Genomic DNA, 24332 nt, shown 5'->3' with positions numbered 1-24332 from the left:
TGTCTAGTCGACGGTACCCTGAGGAGGCCTTCTCTGTGTGAGCGTACTGGGCGATGGGAATTCGTTCCCAGCAGCAGGTGGTCCTGCAAGTATCCCGGGCCTAAGCCATGTAGGGCTTTAAAGGTAAGTACTAGCACCTTAAATCTCACCCGGAGGGCAACCGGTAACCAATGCAGCTCATGGAGCAGAGGTGTTATATGGGAGTATCGGGGAGCTCCCATCGCTACCCGTGCAGCCGCATTCTGCACCAGCTGAAGCCTCCGGGTGGTTTTCAAGGGCAGCCCCATGTAGAGAGCATTGCAGTAGTCTATACGGGAGGTAACGAGTGCGTGGGTGACTGTACGTAGGGCATCTCGGTCCAGAAAGGGGCGCAATTGGTATATTAGGCGAATCTGGGCAAATGCTCCCCTAGCTACGACTCCAATATGATCTTCAAAACTGAGTCATGAATCTAGGAGGACGCCCAAATTGCGTGCTCTATCAATGGGAGGTAACATCTCTCCTCCTGTAATCAAAGATGGAACCTCTTGGACTAAACGAGATGACGGTATGTAAAGCCACTCACTCTTGGCCGGGTTGAGCCGAAGCCTGTTCTTTCCCATCCAAATCTGTACCGCTTCCAGGCAACGGGACATCACATCGAGGGCATCACTGGGTTGGTTCGAGGTGGAGATGAAAAGCTGGGTATCATCAGCATATTGATGTCTGTTTAATTTTTAAAGTTCCAGAGCACTTAATTTTTTTCCTTTTCTATTACTTGTCTATTTTATGACTCCATCAGCTCTTGCTTGCCTGCAAATGGTATTTCTTGCAGATCTTCCAATGCACCATTGTTGCTGTCATGCTGTTTACAGTCAGTCTATGCAACGTTCTTCAGTCTGCATTTCAATTCCATTAGTGTTCATGGTTTTACCCTGATTTATTGCTACTGTAACATATTTCTCTAGGCCAAATTCCATTGCTACATCGGTGCTAAAAATTCTTATGGTATTCGTTAATGACTGGATTTTGATTTCCAATTTTCCATAAAGCTTCAGAACATCCATATAAAGCAAATGTGAGATTTTATTAGCATTTTTGCTGTATTGTTGCCAAAATTGCTTTCTTCAAAATTACTGAAAGTAGGAACATAGCTGTGACAAATAATAAGGGTGATAATACTCACCATAGAAGATACCTTTCCTAATATTGACAAGCCTATATTTTTCATTTCCACCAATTCTTCCACTAATTCATTATTTTTCTACAAACATTCTAATATTTTTAATGATACCAGTTGTTTCCAAACATTTGATGATCCATCTGTGTGGTAATGAATCCAGTCAAACTTTCATAAGAACTGGCAATCAAACCTCAATAGCAATGTATTGAGGAAATATATAAACAAGAAAATTCTAGATTCCTTCAAGGAGGATCAGAAATCACCCTGATTAGATTAAAAATCAGATTTGTAAAGCTCTTCTAAAGGACATCAGAAACTGGACCAAATGGATATTGAAGGGGATGGTATTCCAAGGTGTATCAAAAATAGATCAACCATGATTAGGCAGTAGATCTTCCACTACCTTTCTCCCCAACAGGAATAGAATAATCTCAAAGAGGACCACTGGGCCTTTTTTATTTAATTTTATTCATGAGTCAGTTTGAACAAATCTATTTCTAATTTTAGAAGGATAGACTATTAGTATTATTTATTTATTTTTGCTGTATTACAAGACTATTATTTATTTATTTCTGCAATTTCTGTGCTGCTCTGGTCCAAAAAAAATCTCTGACCATAAACAATGCAGGCCTAAAATAGAATATTTTTTTTTAAAAAAACCTGTACCACCCAGTTTCCTAGTAATATATTGATTTATTTAGATTTAAAAGGCCACCCAACTCCCAATTGACTTTGGGTGACTTACATAATTAAGGGGAAGAAAAACAATGAACAAGAAAAGAATGAGTGAACCTAAACAGAACAAGTTGGAGGACAAACAATGCACATGGAGCTGAACAATAGATGACATTACTTGATAGAATGGGCCTGGAGTATCCCCACTCATCCCAAATCATATTGGCAAGGCAAAAACCATTGGAAAAGGCAAAACCTCAAGTAATACATCAAAATAGCAGCTGCAACCATGTGTTCAAAATCACCTTTTTTTAAAAAATTTGCCGGTGGTGTATGTTTGTGACTTTTTTTAACCTTTCCTATAAGGAAAACAACAAGTGCCACCGTTCCCAAAGACTTTCTAAAAAATTGGCTTTTTTCTGGAGTGCCAACATCGCCAGGGCTCGCTGCCTTGGAAGAGTGAGGAAAATTCTCAGGGATGACTCACACCCTGGACGGTATCTCTTTACTTTCCTACCATCAGGTAGGAGATATAGGAGTATAGCCAGCCGTACCAACAGGCTGAAGAACAGCTTTTATCCATGGGCTGTTAGGCTTTTGAACGGGATATAATTTTATAAACTTTATGCATGATTGACCTGTGAGGCTGGTGTGTTGAGCAATTAGCTCACATGGTGTAATAAGATGGAAGGTTTGTGTCACTGTAAGTTGGGGGTGGGGGCACGAAGGGAGGCTTAGCCAATCTCAATGTATACATGGTTGTACTTTGACAATAAAGGTTCATTCATTGGTGTGCATCTCGCCTTGGATGGAGCACTGTTGAAATGAAAGAAGCAGCAAAAGAAAGTTTCTGAGTTTGGGTTGAGTTAGCCTAGGGAACCTGTGGCCCTCCATAAATTGTTGAATTACAAATTCTAGCAATCTTTACCATTGCCCATGCTGGTTGATAGGATTTCCGGTTTAGCAATACAATGTATGAAGGGCCTCCCTCATTTTGTTGCTATTCAGAGTACATCAGAAGCACTCAGGGGTATCCACAGAAAGGGGTTGAGATGGTAACCATAAATATGTGATCAAAACCCTACCGTTTCTTACGTGCATCTATATAGTTGTGGTCACCATCTTGATTTTGGATCCCTTCCTGTGGCCAGCCCTGCCTTATTGCAAAAATGCTGCTGTGATCTTCCAGCCATCATATGGTGCCTTTCACTCTATATTTATTTTGCTTTTTTTTTTCCTGGGCAAGTAGGCATCTGCCATTTTTATTTATTTTCTAAGAATGCCATATGGAGCCCACATGGGGCAGTACAATTGTTAAAAATAAAGATGGTTTTTCAGGCTGATGCTTTCTTCAAAATCATGCTGACTTTTTATTTTTTTTAATTAAAAAGAAATGGTTGGTGTTCCCATGTTAGGGATTTTGAAATTATGAATTAAGCAAGAGGCAAAGTCAAAGGAATTACGTAGAACTGATGGTTAATAGAAAATATTTACAAATAATTGTATCTCAAATGAAGCTTTTGTTGTACAATTGTCCTATTACAAAACCCAGGATTTTACAAGCAGAACCAAATATTGTAATATGGTGTTTGGAAATTTTTTGTCTTTTCTTTGTCTTTTTGTCTTTTTTTTCTTTTTTCTTTATGCAAAAATGAATACATTCACAGTGCCTATTAACTGATAATTTTAGAAGCACCCTTAATGTAGATTATGCTCAGGCTTTGAAATTATGGTTCCCACATATTTGTTATTAAGTGTTTGTAATCTGGATTGTTTAACACACACACACACACACACACACAGACAGAGACACACACACAGAGAGAGACAGAGACAGAGACAGAGACACATAATACCAATTAGGCCAGGGGTGTCAAACTCAATTTCATTGAGGGCCGCATCAGCATTGCGGTTGCCCTCGGGGCCGGGTGGGTGTGGCCTGGGTGGGTGTGGCCTACTGGGTGGGCATGGCTAGAATGCATATGGCCTACTGGGTGGGCATGGCCAACTCTACATCATTGGCATCAAGGGTGCCTATGGGGGCCTGGGCAGGAGTGGGACAGATCTGAGGGTGTCTGGCAGGAGGAGGGTCTCTGGGCCAGGGCCAAGGCAGTGGGGGCCGTTCCCTCACTGTTTCCAGGATGGCTTCGCGGGCCGCATGAAACCACTTTGCGGGCCGGATCCGGCCCCCGGGCCTTGTGTTTGACATGTCTGAATTAGGCAGTTACAGGGCTGTCTATTGGCACTCCTGTTCTTGGCTTTTAAATAAACGACATTAAATTCAGATTACAGATAAAACTGAAAGCAGGATACAAAATATAGTATCTCTAATATAGTCATTTCAGAAGTGAGCTTGACAGAAAGAGCTGCTGTTGCTGCAGTTTATCATTTTTCTTTCTTTCCCATATACATTTCATTGTGATTTTATTTTTAATTCCTCTGAATTCCCGACAAATCACAACAAATGATAACAATAGCATACATATAAATCTACACCCATAGTAAACACGTTAAACCCGACATAACCCCCCCTCCCCATAGGGTAGAGTAGTGTAGAGGAACATTCATGAACTCCATGAATTTTGCATCTTCAAAATCTGAATCATTTTTTCTTATACAACAAGATTCTCTACTTAGGATACATTAGGCAGCTATGAGAATCATATTGCTGAATTATTATTTGCTTTTTATTTGATTGACTATCAGTATTATTAATAAATGAATATTTGAAGTAATTCTTTCTTTTACTATCAAATGAACTATAAACAGAAGTCTAAAGAACGTGCTTCACAGTAAAGAGAACCTTAAAATACCTTGATATCTGGTGATAATTCTGGGGAGGCCCAATATCTAATTTACTCACACAGGTAGTCCTTGTCTTACTACCACTCGTTTAGCAACCATTTGAAGTTACAGCGGCACTGCAAAAAGTGACTAACAACTGGTCCTGCCACTTACAACCTCATTGCAGCATCCCCACAGTCACACGAACAAAATTTGGGCACTTGGCAACCAGCATGTATTTATGACAGCTGTAGCATCACAGATCACGTGATCACCATTTGTAACTTTCTTGGCCAGACAAGCAAAGTCAAGGGAGGAAGCTGAATTTGCTTAACAACTGTGTGATTCACTTAACAACTGCAATGATTTGCTTACCAACCATGGCCAAAAAAGGTGGCAAAATGAGGCACAGCTCATTTAACTACTGCCTTGCTTAGTAATGGAAATTCTGGTACCAACTGTACTCTTAAGTGAAGGACTACCTGTACTGAAGTTCTACATACATGGGACTGAATTAGATCTAATAGCTAAATCCTGGTTTGCACAGGATGTTGTGCAAACACAACACGAGATGAAAATGGAAAGATTGTTCAACTGGAAGAGCCCAGTACTTTGGACATTTAACACATCAGACAGAAATTCAATACATGCATCCTTTCCCAGAATTGAGATAGGGATGCTTCATCCGATAAGTAAATGTCTGTATCAAGCAACTGTTAAAAGCATCACTCTCCTTCAGATTGCAAAAACAACAACTGTGTCTACCTGAATTTTGCTGACCAGTTTGTAAACAACAGCCACAACATACCACACAGCACAAACAAAGTGTAATTCAAAAAGGACACTGGTTTGTATTCACCCTGTTTTTTGAGAAAGTTTCTATTTTTGAACTGTTTGTTTGGTCCATCAAAATATTGTTCTCTTTCACCTTCCACTACCAAAGATTTTCAGGGAAAGGGGAAAAAGAAAATTAATTTGGTAAAAGCAACAATATCGGAGTGTTTGAATTTTTCCTCTGGTTTAAAAATGTACACGGAATAGTTGCTCAAATCCAAATGTATAATCTGGAATTTGGAGGGATGAGGAATGTGGTTTGATTGTTACACTATTAAAATTAGATCTTCCATCCCACTCTGTACATATTTGGGCATAAGCTTGAATAATGGAATACAGTGAGCAAAGTCTCATCCCTTGGAGAAGAGTATCCTTTTTGCTCCTTGCAAAGCCCAGATTTACTTTTCTTCTGTAAAATCGTGCCTATGTTTATACATATAAACTCAGCAGAAGATGCTACAAAAAGAAGATACTAGGAAAATGTTTACAGAAACACCTTTGCTGCCGCAAGATTGTCATGTTGCTATGGAGAAACAAAATGCTGCAACATCATAGTCAGATTTATTTCAGAGATTGCCCAAGAGATAAATTTATTTGGAGTGGCTTTTTTTTGCTGCAGTGATGTAGAACCCCTTTCCTGTTAAATAAAAAAAATGTGGATGGGTTATTTTATTTATTTTAATCCCATTTATATCCCGCCCTTCTCCAAAGACTCAGGGCGGTTTACAATTTAAGCACAAACCAATGTGCTTAGCAATAGCCTTCATTTTATGTATATGCCTGCACGTATTGCTAGAATAGTTGGTCAGTGCCAGAGGCTGACTTGTTCAGCTACCTGTTTCTAAGCATGACAGCAAAACTCAAATGGAGTCTGAAGCCAGGATCTGTTAGTTTAATTTTGTACTGCCATGTGCTGTGAGTGCTCCCACATTTTGCCCCAACCACCTCCATCTGGCTTATTTCTTTATCATCTCCTAATAACCATAGCAAAGAGGAACACCCAATTTCCCCAAAAAGGTATTTAGAATCTCTTCCTTCAAAAGGAGCCCTTTTCTCGTACATGGTAGTACTAGACTGGTATTAGACCATGTCGGCTGGGGAATTCTGGGAATTGAAGGCCACTCATTTTCAAACTGTCAAGGTTGCAAAACTGTGACTAGAATATAAGGGTAGCCATAAGTCCTGCTTTAACAGAGATCAGCTCTCAGTTTTAGAAAACTATCAGAGGACAGTCTTGTAGCTGTCCCATCCAATTCCAGCTTATAAAGTAGGTAGACCAGGCCCATGAATATTTATTTTCTAAATCAGCAAACTGAGTAGAGAAGTGCATGCTATTGGTATACAGACCATTTTGTTTTGAGAGTGAAACTGTAACATTTTCTGTTGCTAGGGTAAGACAGCTGTCTCATTTGAGAAACCACACATTTTAAAAAATTCCCAAATGCTCAAATTAACCATTCTGTATTTGAGACAGTAATTTTTCACACAAAACAGAACATTTTGTAGGTCAGCACTCAAAACAAAACGTTTCCTAGTTCCCTAGCTGTCATGGTTTATAATTGCAGTCTTTCCCTCCATAGTTAGATACGATGGTTTCCTATGGTAATTAACTCTAAATTTACCTTTTATTTATACAATTGTAAGAGAAGGACTGGCAAAGCCAGGAGACAGAGTAAAAAGAGAGATTAGTCTAGAATCCATACGTTGCCACTAAGAAATTTAGTCCACCCCCCACTTGATTGCCATTAATCCTTATCTAACTATAACCAGCTGCTGACCATTAGTTGAGAAGATTCCTATGCACAGGTTTTTAGTGATAAGTCAATTAAATTGAACCTTCACATGTGGTCGTGGTCTTTTGCATCTGACAACAATAAATTAGTACATACTATACTTTACCTCTTATTCTGGGATTAGTTGCACTGCATTTCATGACAATGAGTATATGGTCACCTTACATAGAATCTGAGAAACACATTAGTTTCACACATGTAAGAGAGACTGTCAGGTTTTATTGTCACCCCATCAATGTATTTAACGATGACCATCATTCCTTTTGCTAATGACTTTGTTCCTATATACAGGACTCTGATGGACTCACATAGTAGGAGTAGATTGGATCTAATGGCATTTTCATTTTCCACAGTGCACTTCAACATCATTGCACTTTTATTCATTGTTGTAGTGACAGTTTATTGTTTCCTATTACACATCTTTCCATCACTAATAAATTCTCTTTCAGAGGAAGAATGCAAGAAAATAGAGGAACATTTCTTTCTGCAAGGGATGTCAACCTTAACTGAATTCCAGTCTATCCATGAAACCACTACATAATTGCAATAGTTCAGATGAAAGCTTACTTACAAGTAATAGGATTTATACTGAGATTCCCCACCTATATGTCAAAGAGATGTTTACCGAAATTGTGGAGTATATGTATGTACAGTATGTACGATATGTACCTCAAGGTTGAACTATTGGATCCTTGGTGCTTTTTGAGTTTGGTTGTTAGTTTACAGATATTTCATTATCCAACTGGATAACACTGATATAAACAACATACATACATATGCAGTTTTAATGTATTATTCTTTATGGCATATGGAATTAGAAAGGAATGCTATCCAAGATCTGATTAAGTACAGACAGCAAGAAGGGTTACTTCATTCTGTAAGATTACCAATGCAAGTGTCAGGATCCTTTGTAAAATTTGTGAATAAGGGGATTACATGATTTTTTTTTAAAAAAATTGTTTTTGTTTTTTTAAAAAACAAGTTTCCTCCCCCGGCTGATGTGCTTGGCTGCGCTGCTCTGTGTGGGCCATGCCTGGAGGCGACTCTCCTCCGTGGGGGCTGCTGGTGAGGGGGCTGCGTGGGGAGACTGGACTGGGGCAACGGCACGCATGCCGATAGAGAAGTTTGCCACCACTGGCTTAGACTATCATGTTCTGCTTATATATCTTTTATAGCTATCTATAAGATTTCCTAGCTAGCCCTGAATTGGGAGTGAGATGAGTTTCCTGGTAACCAAAAGGTACCATAACCAGAGCTTTGCACCGAGAGCTGTTCCAATATAGATACAGAAACAGTTGCTTCTTGAACAGACAAATGCAATTTAGGCAGCAAATGATACCAGAAACACATCAGAAAATCATCAGAATAGCCTGGAACTATTTCTGATGTATTTAGAATGAGTTCGAATGGATTGGCAGATGAAAAGACTGGTTGTCTCTAAGTGTTCTATATCTAAATGCAGTGCTTTCCATTTCTTAATTAACTTTTGTAAATTTCAATAGCCAAATAGTCAAATATTTGTTCTAGTCTTTTGAGCAACAGGCAGTAGTCTGCCCTATCTTTTCTGTGGCAGATTTTGAAGATAGCTGTGTCTTCTCTTCAATATGCATCTTTAAAATATAGTAGCCATTCTCCAGATGCAGCCTGACCAATGAAAAATCAAAGAGTTCTGGATGTGATTTGGATGCTGTGCCTCTGCCTCTATTGTTCGTATCTTTAAGCAGCATTTTTGGTCAGTCCAAAAGCAACACAGGAATCTGAAGATGCATCATTGTAGTCCTCACTCTCAAATGCTTTCAAAAACCTGCTCCTAATTGGATTGTTTTGAGGAGTGACCAGAAATAATTCATACAGACAGCATCAGTATTCTTGTAAAATAATCAATACTAATGCAGTACTTCTGGTACCCAATAATTTTAGTTGAAGTGAGAGTAACTCAGTCACCCACTTTCATAATGAATAGGATGTCTGGATGAATAGGTTTAATACTATAACCCTTTTATATTGTATGACTTGTATTTCAAGTCTTTTTTTAAAAGGCTCTTTTATACATTTTCTGAATGTGTAGAGAAGAGGTCTAACTGTTGTTGTTGTTGTTAGTTGCGAAGTCGTGTCCGACCCATCGCGACCCTATGGACAATGTTCCTCCAGGCTTTCCTGTCCTCTACCATCTTCTGGAGTCCATTTAAGCTCACGCCTACTGCTTCAGTGACTCCATCCAGCCACCTCATTCTCTGTCGTCCCCTTCTTCTCTTGCCCTCAATCTTTCCCAGCATGAGGCTCTTCTCCAGTGAGTCCTTCCTCCTCATTAGGTGGCCAAAGTATTTGAGTTTTAGCTTCAGGATCTGGCCTTCTAAAGAGCAGTCAGGGTTGATCTCCTCTAGGACTGACCGGTTTGATCGCCTTGCAGTCCAAGGGACTCGCAGGAGTCTTCTCCAGCACCAGAGTTCAAAGGACTCAATTCTTTTGCGCTCAGCCTTTCTTATGGTCCAACTTTCACTGCCATACATTGCAACTGGGAAGACCATAGCCTTGACTATACGCACTTTTGTTGACAGGGTGATGTCTCTGCTTTTTAGTGTGCTGTCTAGATTTGCCATGGCTTTCCTCCCCAGGAGCAAGCGTCTTTTAATTTCTTGGCTGCAGTCCCCATCTGCAGTGATCTTGGAGCCCAGGAAAATAAAATCTGTCACTACCTCCATTTCTTCCCCATCTATTTGCCAGGAATTGAGAGGGCCGGATGCCATGATCTTGGTTTTCTTAATGTTTAGTTTCAACCCAACTTTTGCACTCTCCTTCTTCACTCGCAACAAGAGACTCTTCAGTTCCTCTTCACTTTCTGCCATTAGAGTGGTATCATCTGCGTATCTTAGGTTGTTGATATTTCTTCCAGCAATCTTAATTCCAACTTTTGATTCATCTACGCCTGCCTTTCTCATGATGTGCTCTGCATATAAGTTAAATAGGCAAGGCGACAGTATACAGCCTTGCCGGACTCCTTTCCCAATTTGGAACCAATCAGTGGTTCCGTGTCCAGTTCTCACTGTTGCTTCTTGGCCCGCATATAGGTTTCTCAAGAGACAAATAAGATGTTCTGGTACTCCCATCTCTTTAAGAACTTGCCACAGTTTGTTATGATCCACACAATCAAAGGCTTTAGCATAGTCAATGAAGCAGAAGTAGATGTTTTTCTGGAACTCTCTAGCTTTCTCCATGATCCAGCGTATGTTGGCTATTTGATCTCTAGTTCCTCTGCCTCTTCGAAATCCTGCCTGTACTTCTGGTAGTTCTCGATCCACATACTGCTGGAGTCTAGCTTGTAGGATTTTAAGCATAACTTTACTAGCATGAGAAATGAGTGCAATGGTGCGATAGTTTGAACATTCTTTGGCACTGCCTTTCTTTGGAATTGGAATGTAAACTGATCTTTTCCAATCCTGTGGCCACTGTTGAGTTTTCCAAATTTGCTGGCAAATTGAGTGTAGCACTTTTACTGCATCGTCTTTTAAGATTTTAAATAGCTCAGCTGGAATACTGTCACCTCCACTAGCTTTGTTGTTGCTCAGCTTTTCTAAGGCCCACTTCACTTCACATTCTAGGATGTCTGGCTCGAGGTCAGTGACCACCTCATTGTGATTATCAGGGACGTTAAGCTCATTCTTGTATAGTTCTTCTGTGTAATTTTGCCATCTCTTCTTAATCTCTTCTGCCTCTGTTAGGTCCCTGCCATTTTGGTCCTTTATCATGCCCATTTTTGCATTAAATGTTCCCTTCATCTCTCCAATTTTCTTGAAAAGATCTCTGGTCCTCCCTATTCTATTGTTTTCTTCTATTTCTTTGCACTGTTCATTTAAGAAGGCATTCTTATCTCTTCTAGCTATTCTCTGGAATTCTGCATTCAATTGGGCGTATCTTTCTTTTTCTCCCTTGCCTTTTGCTTCCCTCCTTTCCTCAGCTATTTGCAAAGCTTCCTCAGACAGCCATTTTGCTTTCTTGCATTTCTTTTTCTTTGGGATGGTTTTGGTTGCTACCTCTTGTACAATGTTGCGAACCTCTGTCCATAGTTCTTCAGGCACCCTGTCTATCAGATCTAATTCCTTAAATCTATTTGTCACCTCTACTGTATATTCAACGGGGATATGATTTAATTCATACCTGACTGGCCTGGTGCTTTTCCCTACTTTCTTCAGTTTAAGCCTAAACTTTGCAACAAGAAGCTCATGGTCTGAGCCACAGTCAGCTCCTGGTCTTGTTTTTACTGACTGTATAGAGCTTCTCCATCTTTGGCTGCAGAGCATATAGTCAATCTGATTTCTGTGTTGACCGTCTGGTGATGTCCATGTGTAGAGCCGTCTCTTGGGTTGTTGGAAAAGAGTGTTTGCTATGACCATCGTATTCTCTTGACAAAATTCTATCAGCCTGTGCCCTGCTTCATTTTGTACTCCAAGGCCAAACTTGCCTGTTATTCCGGTTATCTTTTGGCTTCCTACTTTAGCATTCCAATCCCCCATGATGATAAGGACATCATTTTTTGGTGTTAGTTCTATAAGGTGCTGTAAGGCTTCATAGAACCGGTCAATTTCACCCTCTTCAGCACCGGTGGTTGGGGCATAGACTTGGACTACTGTGATATTGAATGGTTTGCCTTGGATTCGAACTGAGATCATTCTGTCATTTTGAGGATTGTATCCTAGTATTGCTTTAATACAATCATAATGGCTAGGATAAATCATAGTGATTGGTTTCATGTTGCACATTAAGGCACAATCAAACCACGTAATAGTTTAGAGTGATCCAATTTCAGCATATATACCAGAAATGGAAGTAGTGTGCTAGATCTTCAAAACTCCAACACCCTATGTATTTACTGAATATATAAAAAAATTACAAATTTGTTAAAAAAAAAGAAAAAAAGGGAAATTACAAGAACAAAGTTCTGTTGGGCAATCTCAGGTTGATTCTAGTTTCCAGCATTAAATATGCATCATTTTTCTGATATTGATGCTGAGAAGATATATCAGAATTGTTTCATGCTGTTACTATTTTCACTCTGCAAATTCTCAGAAACAGTTGAAAGTGACCTATCCTTGTCTTAAATTCTGCCAACTTGAAATACTAAAAAATAAAAAAATTTACCTGAAAAAGATAAAAAGCAAACTACTGCAAATTTAGCTATTTCTGTGCTGTTGGAACATTGGAACATATCCTGAATATGAGAGAGGCAAACCAGCCATGTACCCTTGTGCAAAATATCACATGGATGTGTCATGTTAGCAGCAGGAATCAACTGCAATTCTAGGAGGCCTCACCCTTTAAAACCTGTGCCTTTTGGCCAGTCTCCAAGTTCTCAGAAATATTTAAAGACGTTTGAGATAACAGAGTTTTATTAAACTGCTTGTTACAATAGGCATCTTCAGCATATTTCCATCCTTCTAATCGGAAATAGTCTCTTATAGTTGTATAGAGATATCATATCTCATTAATTGAGCAGAATTCAAATTTTGGAGTCAATTGTTACTGTGTGTTCTAACTGTTTTAAAGAGAGGTGGAACAAGCAAATTTTAATTAGCATTTTTTCTCCAATTCAAGGATAGTAGGTAGCACTTGTGGAGAAAGACCCAAAGTCATTTTATACAGCAGAATAGGCAAAGATGTGTCTCTTGATATTAGGGCAACAGTCTTCTTTTCCCGTTTTCTTCCTTGCAAATACAAGTACTGTTGAATTGGGTTTTACTTTTCTTTTTACTTATTGTCTCCCTGCTGCATTGCGGTGGGTGGCTTCTTGCCAAGTGTTCTCATTTGTCATGGGGGAGGCAATTTGTTCTCATTCCAAGAAAACAACCCCCTATTTTATCCCCAGAAACAATGTTATGATATATGCCCACGTTATAGGCATTAGAGCTTGAGAAAAATTGATCGTCATTGATGGCCAAAACTATAAAATTGAGACAGATAGAGCAATTGCTGCAGCCAAAAGAAAATTTAAAGAGCACTCCCAAAATATTCTTAGCATATTTTGCAGCTATAAGCAGGATAGCAAATGTGTGAATGGGAATTTTATTTTGGCCTCAGAATAAATATAGGTAGTCCTCCGTTAACAATGGTGACTGGATCTGGAAGGTTCCAGTCTGGATGTAAACAGAGGACCTCTTTAAGATTGTGCTTTCCTCTACATAGTCAATCACTAAAGACTGTCTTCAAAACTTGCTTTATTTCCTCTAGTGCTTCATCATTATCTTGAGCTTCAAAAAAATCAAGATGACATAAATATTTAGGATTTCATTTATTAAGCTTTTTTGGGATAGTCAAAAGACAGAATCAGAGAAAACAGGCTCAAATCATAGTCACTGGCTGTCTTTTTTTTTTTGCTTCTGTGGAAACATATTTGGCATTAATCAAGAGCTCAGAAGGTTTTCTGTTTTAAGAAACTCACTTTTTTTGGCCTACAAGTGTTCAGAGAACCAAAGTGTCTTCACAGTACTCATGTGGATTAGTGGAATGACACTCCAAAGCCAGTTCTTCTCTTCTGAAATGAATAGAGACTACAGTATATATATAGAGAATATATAGCAAGAGTGAGTAACTTGCAATCTGTAGACAAGATAACATCCTTCTACTGGGGCTGGGCATTTAAGCCATTGATTCCATCTTCAATTCCACCACCACCCCTCAGAGCAGGAAGTCAAATTAATGGATCCCTGACAAAGGGATGCCCGGCTTCCAGTTGAACATTTCCATCTTTCCTTCTCAAAATTAAATATTCCCAAACTATTTGATTTCCTTTTTAGTTCTTCAATAATTTTCCTTGTTCTGTATTTGAATCTGTTTAAATTTCTTTGAACATATGGTAATTAGGCCTGGAAATTATACTCAAGGTTGGGTCTGACCAGTACAGAATTATTAGTTCCCACACTTTGGAAAATATAATTACCACAATGCAGCCTGAATGCATCATAAATGGCTGTCATTTGTCCCTTTTGAATGCCCCACACAGATTGCTTACTCATACTCAATTTATAGCTAACTATTCCATCATATTTTTCATCAACATTACAGTGTACCATATTATCTCCGCAGGTAGCACTCCAATATTTTTTGGATGATCTCAGTAGTAAAATTGAGCAGCAAATAATCAGTGCAAATAACCACATAAAAATAAGCATTAAAATAATATGGTAAGCTGAAAAAAAGCTTAGTTTGTTAGTTTAATCATCATGACCTCCTTCCAAAGAAATGGCAAGCCTATGTAACTTCCTGATATCATACATCTAAACCAATGGCATTATTTTCATTTTTTCACATGGAAATGTGTTTCCATGGGGGGGGGGGTTCTTGTACAACATTACAGGGCCAATCCTATGCTTACTTCTTCAATTTAGATTACTGTCTCTTACATATTCTATAGATTTCCTATGCCACCTTTTCTCCAAAATGCCATAGCACATTTATAGGGTTTGGCGTTTATTTGCAATCTGAACTGATTGTTGGTCTGTCTGGGTGCCTCTCCACAAGAAAAGTAGAAAAAAATATTTTCTCAGTAGTTGCACGGGGAAGAGTTGTCCATTGGTGAAATTCCTGCTATGTCCTGCCTCCCAGCTCCTGAGATTCTCTCCCTTCAGTAACTAAGGTGCCTCGGTGCCATCTCCTGCCCTGGTTCATCAATCTGAAGGTTGACAATGCTGCACCCAATGCTGCTATTTCTGTTTTCTAGTCACTGCCATTGCATAGCAAATATGAGATCCCATAGGGAAGACAGAGTAGAACTAGAACATTGGTTGAAATTGTTCTGTACCAGCCTACTACCGGCCCTGCAGAAAAGGCAGGGACAACCCCTTTTACAAAACGGCAAGAGGCCAAATTTATTAACATAAAACAGAGCAAAGAGAGCAAACACGAACCATGAAACAGGAGCTATTCAAGCAGTTGCCTTCAGCAAACCAGCCCTCCCACACATTCCCCTTTTAAACAGTTCAGGGCGTGGCTTCTCTCTGCCTCCTTCCGAGGTGCCCCATTGCCTTCCTCTGTTTACTCCTGATTGACTGCCTCCTGCGTCGGGCGTCCTTGAACAGGGCCAGCTGTGGGTCATCTTCATCCACGCTGTCAGGCTCACACAGCTGGGTCTGCGTTGTGACCAGATGGGAGGGGCCTGGCTGAGGGCTCTGCGGAGCCTCAATACTATCCTCAGCAAGGTCTCCAACACCCCCCTCCTCCTCCTCTGAATCGTCCGACCCAACTGCCGAACCCACAGGCTGACCCTGAATCACAACAGGAATGCTCTGCTACTGGTTAACTATATGAAAGGAAGAAAATACTGGTGAACTCAAGAGGATCCTTGGTAGCTGAAATATGAAGATACTCATGCAATGGCATAAATGCATTTCCAAGGGTATGGAGAAGAGAAAAATGGATGTTGGTTTTGTGGAAGTGTCCTCCTATATGGAAGTGTGCTTTATGATCCAGATAGATCCTTTCAGCAATGCTGCAGGATTCATCATCTTTCCCTCAGTCTGCTGTAGGTATAGTTCTTGTCCAGACAAAAACAGAACAGTGAAAATCTAGATAGATGTAAGGCTACCTTCTATTGGTGAAAAGGTTTGATGCAGCAAAAATATTCCTTTGAATCCATCTGAGTTTATTTATGAGTTACTCCCACCTTCTGCAATTCCCGGCACAATCTCTTTCTCTCTTGATATTCCCTAGTTATCTGGAATAGACACTGGGGAGAAATAGTATGGCTGCAGAGAGAATCAGCAAAGGTCATTTTGTCTTCAGCTCCTGCAGAACTCTGTCCAGCTTCTCCAAATGCCCTTTTGTCCACAAAACGCTTTGACTTGATTACAAGATATTATTAGCAGCTATTGTTAGAACACTATGATCTCATAAAGAGAATGATTGCCACTATTTCCTTGCAGAGTAGTTGTGAATGTGTTATGGGGCAGAGTTGAAAGTGCCTGCCAATTCCTGGAAATGTCTGAGATCATGCCAACATTCAGTAGCAAAATGCTAAAAATCAGTGGTACATTGTCTGTATTTTTAAAAAGATCAGAAATAAAACTCCTATTTTACTTTTAAACATTTTTCTGAACCCCAAAAGAAATAGAAAAGACAGTGGGCAAGAATTCTCTAATATGCCTTGTAACCTTTATTTATTTTTTTTTATTTATTTATTCATTTATTTATTAAGAAAATTTGTATGGAGAAGTAACAACTCCCTTAATTGCAAAAAAAAAACAAAACCCAAAACCACTTGTACTCTAAGATTTTGATTGCCTGAACTGAAACCAGTTGAATGTCACCACTTGAGTCCATGCTAACAAGATGCCCTTATTAATTATCCAGCTTTTCTAAAGTCACTTTTGGAAGTGTGGGCACATTACAATACAATAATCTCATCTCCTTGTTCAGTTTTGTATAATTGAAATGTGCAAATGAACAGTTCTGGGTGGCCTAACAACTTTTAAATTATATTTTTGCCTTGATTTTGTGTGCAATGCTTCTGAGCTCAGAGTTGGTTTTCATATACCTTGAAAGTGAAAAGCTTTTGATGTAACTCTTATTATTTGCATTGATGGGTTCATTATTTTCAGAAACCTTTCTAAAGTGCAGCCTTGCAATTCCCAGAGAGCATGACCAATGCCTTAAAATTTGAGGAGGTGCATTAATTGGGGAATGTTACTATAATGAATAATTATTTCCTTAGCAAAGCAAGAACCATGCTGGGTCTTAGAATATGCTGTAAGAGCCTTCTGCGTCACTGCATCTCTTATATTACCGGCAGTATAGCTTGTCAAAATTCTAAGAAGAGGCTATTTGTCAAACAAAGAGGGAGAGATTCATAAAACAAAAATTCCAGATAATCTCTATATCTCAGTGATCATTTTTTTAAAAAGGTGTTCCATTAAGCTACAAGCTTTTTGGAATTCTGCAATAAAAACATGATAATGTAAAGTCAAGCTGTCCATAAGAGTCATTGGCTACAATAATTGTTTTTCATATAGAAGAAATCATGGTACATTTTGAACAATCTTATTCCAAATGGCCCATTGCAATCAAGGTAGGCTAATAATAACTGTATCACTGTATCCAATTATAGTCAAGACTACTGCATGATGATAGAGTAACTTCTCTAAGTTGCTGAATACGTCCAGCTTATTCTAGCACTTTTCGTTTGATTTTGGGAAACAGCATTCTCATCTACACATTGAGTGGCTAATATAGACATTGTTGCTGTATCACTGCAGAGAAATAATAATGTGAGTCATGAGTTTTATGCTAGCAAAGATATACATTTCAATGTTTTCCCATCTAGCATTTTACTTCTGCACTGTACAGATTGAATAGGTAAATTAGTCCTTAATCCAGCCTGTGTCATTTTTTAGTATAATCATAAATTCAATTTGTCCTTTTTCCTTTAGGCTATATATTTTTTTAAAAAATAAATTTATAAAATTGTATTTAAAAAAATACTAGAATATTAGGATAACTATGCAACTGCCCAAGCTATTTTTAAAAATATTTGTTCTCTATATAAAAAATGTCACTGCACTAATTCCAAGAGCATTCTTTTTACTTGTTTATTGTCTTTCAGTAATCAGAGAAAAGTCGTGTGATTATTGAATACTTCTGAATGAGTCATGCTTGTCTTCTTTTATGCATTAGGCCTACTTTTCAGAACCAGATGAGCTTATACATAATTTCTGATGACATGGCTCTTTGTAGGGCATAAAATAAAAATATTAAGAATTTATGTTATGTATTGAAGTACCTTTACTCTTCTAGAGAATTTATCATTAAATTCATGTAAGCAAAATTGTCATAAGTGCATTGCTGAGTACATCGTTCAGAGCCTGGGTTTTTAACAATGTCATGGTCACCGTCTCGTACTGAGATGCTGATTCAGTGGCTGAGATTCCTGCATACCCTACTGGCTTAATACAATATAAACTAGCAAATGGAATTTGAGACAGCTCTTAACAGCAGCCATCCAAGTCATTACTTAGCATTGCACTTAGTATGTGCCCTTCCTGGATATATTGCAGACCTTTGTTTTCTCTTAATGAGATGGCTCCGTGTGAAAAAACGGGGGGAGGAGTAGGGGGGGAGAAGTTTTGAAAAGCACTTCACTATCTCAGTTATTCATTGTGGCTTAGATTTACTGCTCAGAAATTACAGGATCAAAGTTACCTGTATCATGTATTTTTTTAAAATTTATTTTTATTTTTATTACATTTATATCCCGCCCTTCTCCGAAGACTCAGGGCGGCTTACAAGTATAAACTTGTATAAACTCAGCTAGAGCAATTGGAAGGCCAGGTGTTCAGTCCAGTCCAAAGATGCTTTGTCTATCCTACCCAGCATGGATCTGAATGTCCAGCACTTCTCAGTTAGTCAGCACCAAAGCCATTTCTTTCTGAGGAATTAGATGCAAGCTAAATAATGTCCACTAAAATAACCAAAGAAAAGCTGGGACAACGTGCTCCCCAGATATACTTGAATAGTTGAATACCGTACATGAAAAGCCAATGGGACTTACTGCCAGGGTGCCTCTTCTGCATTGTCATTTTTCGAATGTGGGTGTTAAATAATAATCACAGTTCTTCCCAGAATATGCTAAATCACCATTAACAAATGATAATTTTGAAGCCAAACCAAACAGCCGAATTACGTCAGTTTGTGTGAAATAGGCACCGCAAACTATAATGTGACTTGTTTTAGCTAGCATATTGCATGTATTAAGCCATTATGATTTGGTAAAGACCACAACCTTAGACTGAGCCTATTGTATAAACACAGCCATAGAAATATAAATTTAATTAATTTGATTTTGATGCTGCTGAGCTCCAAATGATTCTGGGTAGTTCACAATACAATGTTTGACACCTCAAAACAAACAACAAAAAATAGCCAAATAAGAAATAAGAACAAGATAAATAGATCAACTGAATGCAAGGAATCTTAGCATTCTTATCTTACAACATTGTGGCAATTCTTAGCAGGTTATGCTAAAATAATATTTCTAATTGCATAAATTGTGTCCCAAAATCTGTTCTGCTAGAGAAATCTGTTCAGAAAACCAGAGGTAAGCAAATAAGCAAGCCCTGCCATATCAAGATATACTGTAAATCTCTCTGATCTCAGTGCATCCCACACTAACAATTTTCAAATCCAGCCCATCTGGTTTCCCAGGACACCATTTAAATCTCCACTGCTATCTCTAACATAATTGCAACACTAAAAAAAACAACCTTTGCCAGCTGTCTAACTCCCACCAGTTGCTTTATCCACTCTTCTCTTCTTACTGTACCAAAATTCATTTTCAGCTATTACAGGCAGGGGATGGTGATAATATAATAATAATAATAATAATAATAATAATAATAATAATAATAATAATAATAATAATAATAATAATAATAATTTATTTATTTATTTTATTTATTTATTTAATTTATATACCGCCCTTCTCTCAAGAGACTCAGGGCGGTTAACAGGGCAATACGTAAAAGACAGATACAAAAGTTAAAATTATTAAAACATGATTAAACAATGCCCATAGTACAAATTTAAAATTAAAGTCATAATAACAAACCCACCCCATCCCATCAGGCCAGGCCCGCTTCCTTAAAGAGATGGGTTTTAAGGTTATTAATAATAATAACAACAACAACAACAACAACAACAACAATAATAATAATAATAATAATAATAATAATAATAATAATAATAATAATAAAGTTGGAAGGGACCTTGGAGGTCATCTAGTCCAACCCCGTGCTCAGGCAGGAAGCCTTATACCATTTCAGGCAAATGGCTGTGCAGTCTCTTCTTAAAAACCTCCAGTGTTGGAGATGGTGATGGTGATGATGATGACAATGATGAGGATGAGGATGGACAAAAGAATCTGGGATTTCAGCAATCAATCCCAATCTGCTCTAAGAACAGAGTTATTAAATTGCACTATTCCTTTTCATAGAAAAAATATGTAAATCTTCACTGGTTACCAGGCCATTCTAGAACATGACAAATATGAGCCAATTCTGAGGTGCATAGTGATGCTCCATTTCCACATCTAAGAATGTGGCCATTACAGTCTCCATTTCCTTTCTTTTTTCAATCCTTCATCTAACCTCCCTCCCCACCTCCTCAGTGCTGCTAGTCAGGAAAGAGAGGAAGGAGAGGAGGGAAGAGAACAGGCCCAGATCAAGAATGCCATATTCTGTACTGTTTGCCAGTGTCAATGCACTCGAAAGAGGAGGATGTGATGTTCAGAGATCAATGAATTCCTTCTCAGCCAGTCTCAGTCAGGATGGCTAGAAGGCAGAATTACAGAACTGATACACCAGCAATACAGATTCCCAACTTTTGAATTAAAGGCATAAGTACAAAATCCATGTGAGGCTAGGATCTCATGCATGTATGAATCAATCCTTTGAATGGGCAATAACTCCTACTGGTTCGTTTGTTTCCTTATTTCCTTAAAAGTAGCTGCCTAGAGTTACAATATTGCTAGATACCATGAAATAACCATTGGAAGTATCTTATTTATTAATTCTAGCTGAGTTAGGTAACTTTCAGGTTATCTGAAAAAAATTCTGATATTGAGTCAGTAAGCCTAAGACTTATTCACATAGTCTATGATGTTTGTATATGTATATGGGTGTATGTGTTGTATACAATACTAAGGTATCTACCTCAGCAATGAACATTGCAAAGTAGTATGTGTCAATATAGTATCTGAAGTAACCAAACAGCATGTATGATAAATAGATGCATTTTCCCCATGTTACTTTACAGTATATGCCAGGCCAGAAATAGATTCAAACTATACAGGACACAACAACAGCATGAAATTTTGAAATTTCTTAATCTGCCAAAAAAGATTTGAGAGGAATTATTGTTTTGGTCTTGCTTTTAGAAATCAAGCTGTTCAAAACCTGATCCTCCTCAGTTCCTTTCCCCCCTTCCCAATACAGTAAAAGGTAAAGGTAAAGGTTCCCCCGCACATGCGTGCTGGTCGTTTCTAACTCTAGGGGCCGGTGCTCATCTCCGTTTCAAAGCCGAAGAGCCAGCGCTTGTCCAAGGACGTCTCCGTGGTCATGTGGCCGGCATGACTAGACACCAAAGGTGCACGGAACGCTATTACCTTCCCACCGTAGTGGTCCCTATTTTACTACTTGCATTTTTACGTGCTTTCGAACTGCTAGGTTGGTAGAAGCTGGGACAAGTAACAGGCGCTCACTCTGTTAGGCGGCCCTCGGGATTCGACCCAATGCAGTACCTGAAAACAAATAAGAAGTAGCTCTGAATAGAAAATGCATATTTGGCAGTAAAAGTTAAGAATGGAAAGCATTCAAAAGCAGAACAATAATGAAGACAGAGCAAAAAATTGCAACCCAGTCATGATAGAGCAACATTTGTCAAAAAAAATGTAGCGACTTCAACTCCCATAATCCCATAAGCTTCTGCGAAAGAAATATTTCTAAGGTTTGGACAGACAAGTTTTGTCGTATGGCAACTCCAGAAATAAGGTAGCACTGCTAGGAAGGCTTTGTCAAATTAACACACATTATTTTATTATTACAAGCTGGTAGGCGGACAATAAGATCTCTACAAGAAAAGGGAAGTCTAGAACAGAAATAACTAACCTGGTTATTTGAAGGATGCCTCAACTCACATGAGCTTCTCCAAACATTGGGACTGTGTAATGATCAGTGCTTTTAAATCTCAGCAACTTTTATGATGTGGTAAGACACAAAAGCTGGCTGGGGAATTCTGAGAGTTCAGGTCCACACATCTTAATCTTGCTGAAGTAGAGAAACACTATATTAAGTCATTTCACTGCATTACCCAGGAAATGAACCTGTTGCTGGGATTAATCTAAGATTAAGGTAGATTCCTGCCCTTAGCCCAACAGGAAGCAACCTACACCCATTTTTGTTCAGCCACACATCCAAATTATTATTTTCTGACTTGTGCCAAATCAAACAATGCTTGTTGCAGTTCATTTCACTGTTGACTAAGGCAGAATTCTGTCCGCAGATCTTCAAGTTGCTAAGGTCGGGGACCGCTGGACTAAGGCCTGTGCTCCAACTGGCTACTCTGCATGTGGCAGAAACACAGCCTCCTGTCTGGTTGTTGGGTTGCTACAGTGGCGTAGCGTGGGTTGTCAGCACCCGGGGCAAGGCAAGTAATTTGTGCCCCCTAACCCGTGGATTTTAGCACTCGAGTCTCTTCCACTAGATTAGTTAAAGAAACCCTTACCCCCTAAGCACATGTATTGTTTGTTATGAAAATACTGATGTAATTAAAGTAAAATGCATCTAATGCGCCCCCCCCAGATGTTGCGCCCGGTGCGGCCGGCCCCCCCTGCACCCCCCACGCTACGCCACTGGGTTGCTATCTTCCATGACCATTTGTTTTGCAAGTTTAGCAGTAGAATGGTGAAAAACTAGACTTTAAAAATAAGGCCCCAGCGAAACCATGCCATTTCTTTTATGTTTTAAAACCAAGTTCAAGTGACAAGGATTTTACCTAAATGACTGGAAAAATTACAAAACTGTGATTGATCGATTGACTGACTGACTGACTGATTGGACTGGGAGGGATAAGACAGTGGGAAATCCATCAACAAGGGCCATGGGAAACCTGTTCTGCACAAACATCAGATCACCACAATTGTCAAAGCAGAGGAAGAGAAAGAAATCCAAAAATGGTTTTCTTATGCTGACTTCATTTCCAGATGGTTTAAGCACAAATGCCAAGTTTCTTAAAGTGGCAATGCAGAAAAGCATTGAGAAAGCATATGTCATTTATTCAGTAGTCTTTAAATGTAGTCACACATTGTATTAAGCAAAAAAAAAAAGCTTAGTATTACGTGTTCTTGCAGTGGGTACAAATAATGAGCTGGTCATGGCTTGGTCAGCTATGCTTACTGGATTACAGTTGTAGATCCTGGCTTTTTCTTCTAGGAAGAAATGTGAGAACAGAACTATAGTTTATTTTTAGCTTTTTAATGACTACTTCTGGGAGGGTAAAATTCAGAACCCCATGTTCATATGTCAACCTAAGATTGGCTAATTAAGTTAGGAATGGTTCATTAGCTGTACTTGCTAACAGTGCAAGCCAATTAATACTAAAAGTATGGTTGCCTGCTAGAAATATCAGGTACGCTCTTTGTTATTATGGTTTTAAATTTAAGTTGTCATGATGAGGTTTAGATTTGTACTTGTACATAGACCTTTTATTATTATTCTTGGTATTTTAAGCAAGCCAGACTAATTTCTTTTGGACTATAAGTTTTGGTATATAAATAAGCAGAGGCAAAGTTGTCATGTTTGGTCCCTTTTTAATGATGGGCAATTGACCATTCTATCTCCAAACCAGATGGTGAATCTTAGATATTATGTACTGTGATGGAAGTTTAAGAATCTAGACCAGATTCACTCTTATTTTATTCACCCTAGAAGCGGTAAAATGAAAATCTATTGCATGATGTCAGTATCTTTGTTTTGCTGGTTTTATGTATTTTCATGGATAATGCTGAAAGAAAAGGAAAAGGTAAACAGTTGTACAGTTTAAGTGATAAAAACAAAGTCACAGTTTAGGACAAATTGATTAGCATAGTTCCAGATCTGATGTTCAATTTGCCCTGTATTTGCTACCCTGCCATTCAGTCTTGTGTTCTGTAAATATGATAGAAAGGAAAAGCAGAATTGTTGGAGACAGATAAGCAACAGTTGATATTAGCAGCTTTGACAAATAAATACCGCAGAAACACTCCATCTTTAACATTTATCTTCCTCCCCCTCAAAAAAAAGAGTCTGGTAGCATCTTTTCCAACTAACAAATTAATAAAAACATACAATTTCATGCCTCTTAATAAAAAAATGTTGGTCAGAAAAGGTGCTTTCCAAAGCCTGATTTTATTATAACCCTTGATTAATGCAACTTTCCTAAATTTGCCAAGAAATCTCTGAGAGGAAAAGAGTCCCTGTTGAATAAACAAGGAGGAAGCCACACCCATCTCCCCACTGCACTTCTCCCTGCTACCCTCCCCCTTTCCATCCACACCCCATTTGTTTTTG

This window comes from Vipera ursinii (genome assembly GCF_947247035.1).
Source record: "Vipera ursinii genome assembly, chromosome: 1".
Classification (NCBI taxonomy): Eukaryota; Metazoa; Chordata; class Lepidosauria; order Squamata; family Viperidae; genus Vipera; species Vipera ursinii.
This window is presented reverse-complemented; position numbering follows the sequence as displayed.